Source organism: Anas platyrhynchos, chromosome 25 (genome assembly GCF_047663525.1).
Source record: "Anas platyrhynchos isolate ZD024472 breed Pekin duck chromosome 25, IASCAAS_PekinDuck_T2T, whole genome shotgun sequence".
Classification (NCBI taxonomy): domain Eukaryota; kingdom Metazoa; phylum Chordata; class Aves; order Anseriformes; family Anatidae; genus Anas; species Anas platyrhynchos.
Window position 1 is genome coordinate 3,832,035 of NC_092611.1, and position 12,711 is coordinate 3,844,745.

The 12,711-nt window shown below is 41.3% G+C and overlaps 1 protein-coding gene across 1 annotated transcript in view; it reads left to right on the forward strand.

Annotated features, from left to right (window-relative positions):
• Positions 1-3,082: 3,082 nt before the first annotated feature.
• The window catches only part of KCNJ5 (potassium inwardly rectifying channel subfamily J member 5), a 33,897-nt gene continuing 24,268 nt past the window's right edge, over positions 3,083-12,711 (forward strand). Inside the window, exon 1 of the mRNA XM_072027708.1 lies at positions 3,083-3,198. The gene's annotated coding sequence lies outside the window, so the exon portion shown is untranslated. The remainder of the gene's footprint in view (positions 3,199-12,711) is intronic.

Here is a 12,711-nt window from a genome sequence, read left to right on the forward strand (position 1 = left end):
TTAGGTGAATAAAGCAGTTTATATCTTTAGATGCCTGCCATAAATAATTGAGTTCTACCCTCAACATTAAAAACCTCAGATAGGAGGTTGGTCTTCCCTGGTTTATACAGCAATAGGAACCCAGTGCTTCCAGGTACCCACCAAAGGTGGGTGGAGGACATCCTGTAGGCAGGACCTCCTCAGTTTCTCAGAGGCTTAGAAGAGGCTGGAAATAGGATTTGTACATTAAAAAGTTATTTAACACTTGGGCAGACACAGAGTTGTTCACACAATTAAAAAACAGGAGCTTTGTGACTCAGTGACAGAGCATTTGCCCCAGAGTGTTCCGAAGACAAAAAGCACTGATACAAGGAGTAGAGTTTGGTTATTAGCCATTGCATTGTTTTAATAGCTCAGTCATTAATACTAAATTTGAAAACTTAATTTTAATTTAATTTTAATTAAACATCACTTTTCATCTCCCAAGTATTTTAATCCATCTGTTATATCTCTTAACACTCCTGTGAGGCAGGTATGCTGTTAGTAATACCAACATATATAGGCTACTATAGCACCAGAAACACTGATGATGGAATTGCTGCAGATAACTTTACGTTTTAAGTAATTGATGTGATATACTCAGAAATAATAAATCTAGTTATTATTATACTATACCAGTACCTGCAGGAATCCTGTCCTGGTCACCTTATTGGCAGCTCATAACGGCACAAATTAAATTTCTTGCCTCAAATAACATATTACAGATTGTTTAACACATTTTTTTTGAAGAAAGAAGCTAATTCTTCTGCAATGAAATTCAATGGTGTTTTTTTGTTTTTTTTTTTTACCCCACTAGCTTCAAAGAGCACGTTGAGCCCTTCAAGGGTTTTACTTCTGTTAAATATTATCCTCAAAACTGAGAAATTAAAAGTGAATGGGCTTTCTTCTTTCTTCCACTAAGACATGTCAAAAGAGTATTATAAAAAAGAATAGCTTTCCCTAGCTTTCAGAAGCTCATGGAATGAATTTCAATTGCAGGTTTTTAGGAAAGAGTGTAATTAACAACTTTATTCAGTCTGAGGCCAGAAAATTATTCCTATATTTGGCATGAAAAAGGCAGAGCAGGAGGGGAGTAAAGGACCTAGATTTTCACAAGTGACAAATGAGATCCCCTAAATGGCAGTAATCCCCATGAAGTGCTGAGAACTTAAACTCCAAAATGATTCCTCTGTATTGTTTCTCATGCTGGACCTTCAAACTTATCCAAGACACTCTTGAAAATTTAGGATATTATGTGTGTTCAGCTGATTTATTTTCCTAGGATAGCACTTCCAAAGATGCGTCCATAACCAAGGAATTAAATCCCATTTTCAGAAGTGACCTTGGTATGCCAGTAGCCAAGAACTCTCCTCATTCATAACCATCTCCCCTTTTCTGAGCTTGCTTTATTGTTTTATCCAAAATGTATTCTCAGGGAGACTGTCCTATAAAGAATAAATAGGAAACAAGGTGTGACTGAGCTAATGTTCTCAGAATGTCCCCTGCTATATTTGCAAGTCATTTTTTGTTTGTTTTCTAGCATTCTGTTTTTCACAGTAAGTCAAAATTTTCTATTAAAATCAAGTATTCTGCGAAAAGTCTGCTCACCTAGTAGCAGTTTTTCTATATAAATGTTGATAATCTCTATGTGTTTTGTCAATGAAAAACACACAGATTTAACGCCTTTATCTTCAGAAATGATTATTTATGGAAGAAGCAGTCTCCCTAAGATGTAATCAAAGATGCATATTTTAAGTGTGGCAGGGAAGTCAGTACTGCAGGCAGTTGTTTATTCATTAACCTCAGTGTAACTAGGCTGGCAGCCTCCCAGTACTGGTTTACTTTGTGCTTACCATGGGGAGGGATTTGAAATCCATTACAGTTTCATTCTGGGTCCCTGGAGAGGTGATTCCGTCCTTCCAATTACGTCTCATTTTCTATCTGTAAAATGCTGAACATATTTTAGATAGTAGTGTAGCAGCACATATAGAAATAATAGGAGACTGAATATTCATTCTGATGTATGTACCGTTGTGATTCATTCCTAAAACTTTCTTTTATGTGAACCAGCACCATCATACACTGAGAGAAATATGAGAACTGGCTTTTTGTTTCTCTTAGCAGGGTGTGTGTCACTGACACCCTTCCTTAAATAAATAGCCATGCATGCCAACACACAGATAAGCTTGAAGAAAGTGTAAATCTCTAGGAGGGCGAGTGTCTGAAATGGAAGAACGGTATAACGGCTGAAAATGATTGTACCCATCGTCCCTTCCAGCTGCTTCTGGCATTGCTACTAATGAAAGGAAAAGGTTCATAATCACTTCAGCCTTCCTTATTCTTAGACAGCAGGTAGCTGAAGCCTTTGGCCTGCTTTGCTAACTGTAACGACAGAATATAAATGCATAGGCTCTTTAACTTCAAGAACAAAGCTAGCTGCAGTGCTGGCTGTGCCAGTGAACATGGAAATCCAGAAAGGCAGAGACCTGTGTGATTTAACTCCTTCAAGTCATTAGAGTCGCACAGAAACAGAGGCCTAATTTGTGGGTAGGTGTTACCTGCCCTGTTCTTTACAGAGCAGTGCAGGGCAGCTTGGGAGAGGGGAAAAAAAGTAGTCATAAATTCATAGGCTGAGAGAGAGACTTGGCTGCCCACTGAATTGTTTTGTGCATGTTAGAGACACGCTCACGTACTTAATTTTTCTGTGACTTGTCACAAATTCTCTGTGCTTTCTGAAAAGAATTTAGCACTCTCTTTAAGCTGTTATGCTAGAAGAACATAGCTGCAAGAAAGATTTTGTGGAACAATGCGGCCTAAAATCCCCCCCAGACCCCTGTCAAGCCTGCAAGGTAGAACACCTCTGCTGATAAGGTTGCATGGGGAAAGCAGTTTTTATGCAACACGGTTCATAGAGGAAATTATGCCAGCTTCTCGCTGGAAGTACTAAAGCTCATTACCTGCATTTACTTGTAATTCAGCTTCTTGGCAGAGGTTAGTGCCAGAGAGGTCCTTACTTCCCCTGAAAATGTAGGCCATGGGTGGACTGCAACAAAGGCACTTCTTTCCTTCCTGCTCATGCTAAGCTGGGTGTTCGGCAGAAGCTGTTCAGCTGCTGGAGAGCCTGCCAGGACAGCTCAGCACCCAGCAGTGCAGCTGGATCAGCACCTCGGCCTCAGCTGGGTAAGGGTTTGTAATAGCCATGCAGAATAGTGACAGATGTTAGCAGTTATGTGTTGCTTCTACCTTCTAGTCACTAAATCCTTCATTTAAAAAGTTAAACTAAGCATACAGAGGAGAAAAACAGACTTTTATTGATAGGGAGCAGCATATTCTTATACTGGCAGCTGTGTCCTTGTCAACTTGCCCCTTATCTTCTGCACTCTTAAACAAGACAGTTTGAGATGAAAATATGAGTGCACACTGCTAGCAATCTAGTGGTGGCTCTGAACAGTGACTTCGAGATCTGACTCAGGGTTGTCTGAAATCTTTTTTCAAGATGCCAGGAAAACAAAAGGCTAAAATGCTATGTAGGAAAGTGTACATCTCATGTTGCTGAACAGCTGGTGTCACCAGTTAACACCGGTTGAAGTTTTGTTTCTACATTTTCATTTCAGGTTGCCTGCTAGTATCAGGCTTCTGCATTAGACATTAGAGCTCTCATGCCTGTTATTTATGATAGTATTAAAATTAGTAAATAGTTGTAATTCAGTGACAATGCTTATTAATTTTGTAGAACAAGCACAGATGTCTCAGGTACACACTGTGCTCTAGCAAGTTTTTTTGAACTAAGGTTTATCAAATGCTATGAAGCCTTGAAATCAGAGCACGCTTCGTTTCATACTCTATGTGTTTTTTCTCTCATTTTTCCAAATAGATATGCTTCTGTAAGCTACAAAAACGTATTCATGGAAGTCTAAGTTCTGAAGGGCATGAGATGTTTCTAAAATGCTGGTCTCGAGGGGTTGTCCCTACATCAACCTTTGAGAGCCCCTGAGGCTGTCAGGTCCAGGTCTGCTGTGAGCACAGCTAGCCAAAGGCTTTATCTGAAACATGTCAGACCCTGATTGCCTGAGCAAACGTGATGGCTTGATAAGGAGTGGGGTAGCACAGTGCACAGCCAGGCATACCTACATGGACATCTGCCTGAAAGCAGGTACATGAACAGGAGTAAGCAGATTAAGGTATATTATCCTTGCTTGCAAGTTGCCTTTCTTGGCTGTGTTAAATATCACCAGCAAAATTCATTTTCTGGAGAACAGAATATGAACTTTAGATACGGAGAACAGGGTTCTGGAGAACAGAGCATGAACTGTAGGTAAGGCTGTGGTCTGTGCCTCAGTTTTTCTACCCACTGTACTTTGCAAATGAAGAAATGAAGAGTTCTGTGTAGACATAACACTGCGTTATTCTTTATGCAACAGTGACCATTCCTTGTACTGCCACAGTATAAAATCTCTTGAAAATCCAGTAAGTTCATCTTGCTGCTGCTCAGCAGTTCCCAAATTTTACCATGGTAAAAGGACCTGGTGTCCTCTGTGGCAGGACCTTCTGGATTGTGGTTGTGTCCCTCTTAGAATGCATCTATAACTTTACTCTTTGGGCAACCCACAACTGATCATTTTGACCTTCACTTTCTTCCAACTTTAGGAATTAATTCCATCCATTGTCTATTTTCCTGACAGACCTCAGCTTCATTGTATAGACTGTTAGACTCAGAATTTGTTCATTTCTTTCCTTATTATAGCTGTTTTTATTTTGGACAATGTCCCAGTTGCCTAGCAATGTCAGTAGGTGCTTTGAAAATAAATAGTAAAGCATAAGCTTCCTGCAAGATAGAACATTATATTCTGCTGCAAACTGAGTCTTTTATCTACAAGTCTCAGTGGACTCTATCAGCATTAATAAATGAAATTTACCCTCTTTTTTGGAATGCAGGGAAGGGAGAGAGAAGTAAAGGAAGTAGTCATCATCCTGTTTTTCACTGATGTCATCCAAGGCAGAGAAAGGCAAAGCAAGGTAAAAAGCCTGGTTTGATATTCTGACATACTCAAGTCAGGTACTGATCTCTCATGGGAGTCATGAAGAAAGCTGAGAGCATATCACTTGAAAGAATTAGGACTCTGTTGAATTCCCTTTGCAAAAAATAGGTTGGATGGAGCCACAGTGTCAGGCAGAGTAAGGATGCAAACAAGTTGTGTGGAGTAATTTCTTGTTTAGTTATTTCCCAAGAGTAAGAATGTGGTCCCAGAGGCAACACAGACATAGGACAGGGTAGTGAAGAAATCAGCACGTTCTCTTTACATGTATTATGCTTTTTGTTCTTCCACTGGGAAAAAGGTTATTACTGATTATTGTTTGAGTTTGGCTCACAGTCCTATGGAACCTGGCTTTGTGAGATCTGGGCAATGCCTCTACAAGGAGAGCTGGATTCAGGATGCAAGTCTGTACATCTGAGCAGCTGCAAGCATGGCTGAGGAGTACTTAATGCCCTGCGGGCAGTGCTAGTGGGAATTATGGCCCCTGTAGCACCTGCTCTCCTTCTGGAAGACCTACCTCAGACTGTTTAATGACTAGTAATAACAGAACTGGGTGGTAACTTTGTCTTGGTTTCTAAGAGTAGCAGAAAGGGCTGATAGACTTGCATCGTACCCATAAAAGTTCTGTGTGGTTACTATTATCAAAAAGAAAAAAAAATATGGAACATCCTATTTTTTCCAAGCAAAGAACTGCAGGTACTTCTCCTCCACACTGTCTTTTCAGAAGTACGTTTTCTGGGTGATTATTCAAAACCCTGGGCCTTGCTTTTGAAGGTCAGGACTTTAGAAATAGCCATGTAAAGAATGACTGTTTTACTAATGAGTGAACCCATCAAAACGAGTCACTCGGGAGAGCTGTAAGAACAGGCTGGATAGCAGAGAGCTGTAACCACATTTGGTAATAGAGGCTGAAGCATCAGCTGTGGCCTGCTGGTTTTTCATGAGTGATGAAAATGGTCAGCGATGTGTCTTCGTGTATGCAAGGCTTAAAATGCAGGCTGGAACAAACATGGTCTATGAGGGGCAGTGACACACAGCACAGCTCTGCTTGGACTGTGCCTAGTTAGGTTTTGGACAAGTTGCTGGAGGTGATACCCAGCTGCTTCAAGAGGCAGCTGGGTATGAGCCTCTACCTTTGTGCAGGACCTGGTTAGGTAACTGGAGACAGTCATCTGCCCTTTGTCTCGCAATGTGTTCATAGATCGAAATCTCTCTTGTTTCCCTTTTGCAGTGAGTGTGTGCCATGTCTAGCTCCACAGAGCTATGAGGTGCTTTCTGAAGAGGAGCTTGATTTATGCCCAGGCAGGCACCTTCATCCCTTGTAGCAAGATTTTCTCTAGGTCTCCATCACCCACACTCAGATAAACCTCAGAGAGTGTGCCTTTACCCCGGGAAATGGTCAGGGTAGTAAAAGCAACGTGGTTGTCCATCACCCTCTACTGGCCTCTGCAGGGACTGCTTGAGTTAACTGCTGGCTCTGTAGATGATTGGAAAAACTCTTTAAAAAATGGAAGAAAGAAAAAAATAATATATATATATATGTGTGTCGTGAGTACCACGAATTTCAATCTTCCATTTTGGGATTAGGGCCAGAGTCTTCAGTTAAAAAAGAAAAAAAAAAAAATGTTCAAGCTTTTCTTAGATGCCAAAATCTTTTTGTACAGCAACCAGGTGGAATCGGAGGTTGAACTTTTGTGCAGCGGTGCTTTTTTGGCTGATTTGGGATGTGCCTGTGGAGGCACAGAAAGGAAAGTAGTTCTGAGTTGAAATAAGGGTTATAGTAGCACCACAAGTCTGTTGGCTTTAGTTTTGTTTCAGATTTAACATAGTTCAGATGAGAACATCTGGTCTAGGTACATGAGGGAATTTTCTTGGCATTGGCTCAGTGCTGAATAAGTCCCTGATAAATCACCTGAAGCGATCATAGCGCTTCTAGCAATTCAGTTTCAATAACTATATCGTATGACAAGGTGTATGCAAGCTGTCAGCACAAATGAATCAATTCCTGTGAATGGGATAGTACTGAGTCTGCAACTTCTGATGGTATCGTTAGTGTGGAAACACCACAGCCCAAGGCAATTTAAGTGCTGAGATGACATAACCCAGTCATCTTTCTAGAAAATGTTATGATATTGCAAAGCCTGGGGAACTGAAAGAAACTTCACCAGAACAAAGCTTTAGGATTTACCATGTCCATATGGCATCATATTTTCCTGGGAAAACTTCCTTATACTTCTTTTGACATGTCTACAATTCTGGTGTTATGCCTCATTTACACTGGTACATTCTGGGAAATCTAGTCAATAATTCCTTACGTCTGCTCTTACAACAGAGCACAGCATGACTTGTAGAGTCATCTGAGCTATTTCTGTGGTTGTTCTGCACTCTGAAATAGTTTTATAATGGCCTAAGATTCCGCTGATTTCCTTAATCTTGGTCTCAGATGTATCAAACAGTGGATGAATTTCATGACTAACAGAAAAATAAAGTAAATTTCATCCATTTGGATGAAGCATCGTTTCTTGTACAATTTTAGCACTAGTCAGATCTGAAATTTAGAGTTGGTACACTGTGTGGAAAAGCAATAAGCCCCAGGCAAATCTGACCTGAAAGGAGACCTTCACTGAATAACTTCAGGGTAAATCCAACAGATTTGCCACAACTTTAGCGAGCTGTTGCTGCACAAATTACAGTGAATAAGGGAGCAATCTAGTGAGTATGATAACATAACTGTAGTCAGCACGCTTCCAGAGCAATTTGGCTCTGAAGACTCTGGAGGACCCAGTTTGTTTCTCAGCATCCCAGTCTCTTTCTCAGGACTTGCCAGGAAGGTTGACACTGACCTGTGTGGTGGTTTCATACAGTCAGGAAGCAGGTCGCAGCAAAACTCATTGAGTGACTCTTCAGGAGGAGGGAAAATGCTTTAAGGAAGAAGGGTCCCCAGATTAAGGATCCGCCAGAAGTCATTGTGCAGTCTGTGCTCCAGGCACAGCAGCCGGCATGCAGTCCGTGTAAGGGGGCAGCGTCTGGCTCAGTTTTCTTGAGCCTTCAGACCCCAGGGGCTGTAGCACCATCAGGACGAGGCGCACAAGGATGCTCCCTAAGTGTGTCCCAGCAGGTGCTGAACCACTGCCTGAGGAAAAGAAGTGGCTCTCGGAGCACTCTGGAAGAGGTGTATTTTTAGAGATGCCTGCAAAACCTTTCTGTCACAGAAGCAGTGTACTATGGCAAGTTAGTCCCACAGCAAATGCATCATCCTCTCTCTGTTTTATGTGAATCTGCAGTGATAATGAGTGGTAGGGAACATCTTTCCCTGTCTTCTTGTGGGAACAGGGAGCATGGGGGAGACAAGAACAGAGGGACCCAAGTCAAAGTGTTTTAGCACATTTTGTCCTTAGTGTCTTAGCCAGTCACTGCCTGCAGTTTTATATTTATGAACCTGTATCAGGGGATTGCTTGATAGGTCTTTAATTTCCTTTGGTTTTACTCTGAACAGGCCTCTCTAGGGACAGTAAGAACATTTTCAGTGTTATTGAGTATCTTCTCTGTGCAAACCAAACAGAGGAAAAATACTCTGATAATAACAATGAAATATGTGTGGGGTGGTAGGCTTTCTGTCTGCTGCTATTTTTTTTTATTTTTTTTTTCCTGTGGTGAGAGTTTCAAGGTCAGCTGGCTCCATAGATACAAATATGCCAAGAACAAAATGTACAGATGCGCCAGGAGTCAGGGACACAGACATGCTGGCACTGTAAACAGACCTGGATCATGTCCAGTACTGTCAGGCAGTCAGCACACGGGAATGTTCATAAAAAAGGCACTTTATTGCAGTGATACCAAGATTTATCTTTTCTCTCCCTTGCATCATTAAACATGAGTTATTCGTATTTTTGTGGAAAAGTCTAGATTCAGCACAATCTCAAAATTTTATTTGGAAGATGGAAGGGTTTTATTCATGTACTACAGAATCCTACAGCAATATCTGAGCACATAACAGACAGTGTGGTTCCCTGAATAAGTGGCTGGAGTAGAAACCAGAAGACTGGTTTGATTTTTATTTTTTTTTCTTTCCTTGATTCTGCTGCTGATTTATTGTGTAAATATAGAAAAACTTTTTACTGTAGCTGTTGCAAGTTCCCATACACCCCCTCATTTTCCTCCCATATATGTTTTCTTTTGTCAGTTATTTGCTTGAACTAAATATCAACCAGTCAGGCAAAAGCTGGAAATATCTTTGTCTAGCAGTCTTTGGCAGATTTAAAATATTAATGCATTTTATAGTGTACTTATTTTTCGTAACTGTCAGTTGGTGCTACCAAGGCAGGGAATTCCTTATAAATATTGAATGCTGCTGCAAGGTCTGGGGAAAAAAGAAAAAAAAAAAAAGAGTTCCAGAATTGTTTCTCTTAAGCTCCAAAATGACTGAAAAACTGCTGAAAATCTTCCTAATGTTAGCAAATTATGTGTAAATCCAAGAGCTCAGAAGTTACCTGATTCTACTGGCATTTTCTAATAAACACAGTTCTTGAATTTAACAGGTCCATGCAGATTGCTTCCTGGATGTAGATGCTTTGGGGAAGGATTGAACAAATGGTTTGATTTTAAAGCCTCCCTAGTAGTTGTCATACAAAGATGCATCTCAGAAATTGGCTTGACAATCTGTTGTATGTAAAAGAATAAAACTTACTTGCAGAGTTGCTCTACAGCCCAGCTTAGCTGCTGGAATTTGACCAAGCAATAAAATCCCCTGGCAGAGCACTTGCAGTCCTCTCAGGGGAAGAGAGTGTGCAGACGGCCTGCGGTACTCGCGTATGGTCAGCAACTGCTATGCTACTTGATTGTGACAGCAGGAATTTATGCTTTGCTTCTTTTATGGACCCTTTCACTACTTTTCTCTCTCCAAAAATTCCTACTGTAAGAAGCAGTTTAGTGTCTCAGTAAAATTCATGTTGTAAATTTAAAATGGAGTTAGAAGATTTTTACCTATATGTTTCTAGTTCAAGTCTTGCCCAGGTTAACCACGACTGAAATTGTAAATGCTGGGTGACCTCAGCCAAATCCTAAGGGACAAGTCTCTGAGCTCTAGCATGACTGACAGTACTTGAAACAAAACAAAACAAAACAAAACAAGCCAGGAATTAATAGCCCGGGTGTTACCAGCTTATCTGTCTACCTTAGATCACGGTGGTTAGCCTCTCTAACAGACCACTTCTGGCTCCAGAGCTGCTCTGTCCAGTCACCTGAATATGTTTGGAGAATGATGAAAGGGCAACACTGGGGACATGCTGTCCATACAGAACCTGTTTTGTGGCTAAATAGAGGCCTTTTGTCCCCTGGGCTGCTAGGCTCTTGCTTTTTCTGGTGCCAGGCGCACACACATGAGATTAAACAGTAATAAAAAGACCTCACTAGAGTCAGTGGGGGTCACGGTTTCTGCAGACAGAAAAGAGATGAAAAGAATCCCGAAATGAACTCAGAGCAATGCCGTGTGGGACCTGCTGTAACAAATGCTGAGTTGCTTTTAATTACGGAGTAGATTGTAAATAGCATTAAAACACACCAGCTAAATAAACTAGACATGCTGATATTCCATGCCTTAAATCTCTCTTTGGGATGTTATTTTTGCACCCTAGATTTTGCCTCCTGCAACATAACCATGAGATATGCTGGCGATGACTTTGTTGCACCGATCTCTAATGTTCAGTGCATGGTTATTTCATAGAAGGTGACAATCGTGGACATCAAGGGTGCACGGTGGGCCTTGTTTGTGCTCCCAGTGGTGCCCCAAAGCACAGTTTAGTCTATTATAGTTTCATGCAAAAATGTTTGTGGACTTCCCTGGATTCAACTAAATACCCTGTTATATTCCTTATGGTTAAATGAAGGAGCTGCTGGCTCTGTCTCTTATCATTGCCAGGAAAAGCACAAGCTAGAGTTGATATTCCTTGTAAATGAAGGGGCTGGTTACTGGCTGAGATTGAGAAATTGAGTGTACCTTGCTTGTTACATCCTGTACGTGCCCATCCTTCTCTGCAAAGCAAAGGCTGTACAGTTCGAGAAAGGAAGTTAATGCATTGAGATTCCCATTTGAATGAACCAAGACTTTTGCTTTTGTCAGAAATCTTTTTGAATTCTGACAGCCTAGCAAGGAAATTCTGCTTTTTTTGTTTGTTTGTTTGTTTGTTTTTGTTTTTGTTTGTGTTTTTTTTTTTTCCTAAATTTGGCACTATTGGCAGTGTGTTGCAGCTACTGCATTTTTTCGTTTGTTTGAGCTCTCAGTGAACAGCCCTGCAGGCTGGCACAGTGGCTCATTCGCAGAATAGATGTGTCCCAAGGGCACGAGTTCATAAGCTCAAGCAGTGCCCTCGCTGGTCTTCCCTTGCCCCACGGCTGCAATGGGAAGTTTGGTCTCTGGGTGCTCCTCAGCCTTAGGTTCTGCTGCTGTGCCTGCAAAATAAGGGCTTAATTACTGTTAATTATAATGGCTGTTCACTAAGAATTGGCCTAACACACTTGCGGGTGATCCAGAAGTTAAAAGATAGCAACAATTTGGGATGTGATCAGTGCTAGGCAATAGCCCCACGTAACTGTAAGAAGAGCTGTCTCTTTCCCCAGGTTAGCATTAGCTCCTCATTATCATATCAAAGGAAATGGCAAGCAGACTCCTCCACACATGCTTAGCAGAGGCGGGGGAGTTTGGGTTTATTGCAGAAACTTTTCCTTCCCCTTGTCTGCCTCTGTTCCTACTTCCCAAGTTTCGTTTTGAGCTTGGGGTTTGAATAAGCCCCAAAACACAAAAGGAACTCAAGACAGAGTGGGTGAGCATCACTTAATTTTGATCTGGATTCTGAAAGCCTTACTTGCAAGTCTTGCTCTTGTTCAGTACACCAGGGAAGAGTGGAGGTAGATGAGATGATCTTAGAAGCTGTTTTCTAGCACTGGCTCCTACAACTGTTTTCTTCTAGTGGGATAGTAGGCTAATGGTTGACAAACAGGAGGAGACATCTCTCGTTGCAGAGATCAAATTGCACAGCAAATTAAAATGCTCCCTGAAGGTCCTGTTGCTCCCTCTTCTTTCAATGCATGTAAAGCCATAAACAGACACCACTCATTTTAGAGCAAGCTTTAGATTCTGTCACTGGTGTTCAGAATGAAGACTGTCCCTTTGGGTGATAAATGTCATGGCCCAGTCTGTGCTCATCAGTGTGAATGGCTCATTTATGTGCAGCGAAACCTCAAGGAAATGGAGCTTACTCCTCATTTGGTTCATGAAAGCTCAAAAAATTGGACTGCCCTGCTGAATTCTACAGGAACCAGAAAAAATCCAAACTGATGTTTGCATTATGAAAGCTTTTTATATACATAATGTCCTTGGAGAGCTATTTTGTTATACCAAAATGAGATTAAAGTTTGCTCTTCCACATCCTGTTCTGTTTGCAAATCCAGGAATTGAGCATTCCAGTTGCCATCATTTCATCCCCTTGAATAGCCCTAGAGGTCCTGTGGAGCACAGCTGTTAGAGCTTGTGAGCACCCCCAGATTAATCAAGATGTTGCACTGAAGTGAAATTTGCGTCCATGCACTCCAGGAGCGCTCATCCCATTCTAAACTAGGGGTCTAATTCAGATGCATCCTGGTACTACCCATCCCCTGCATT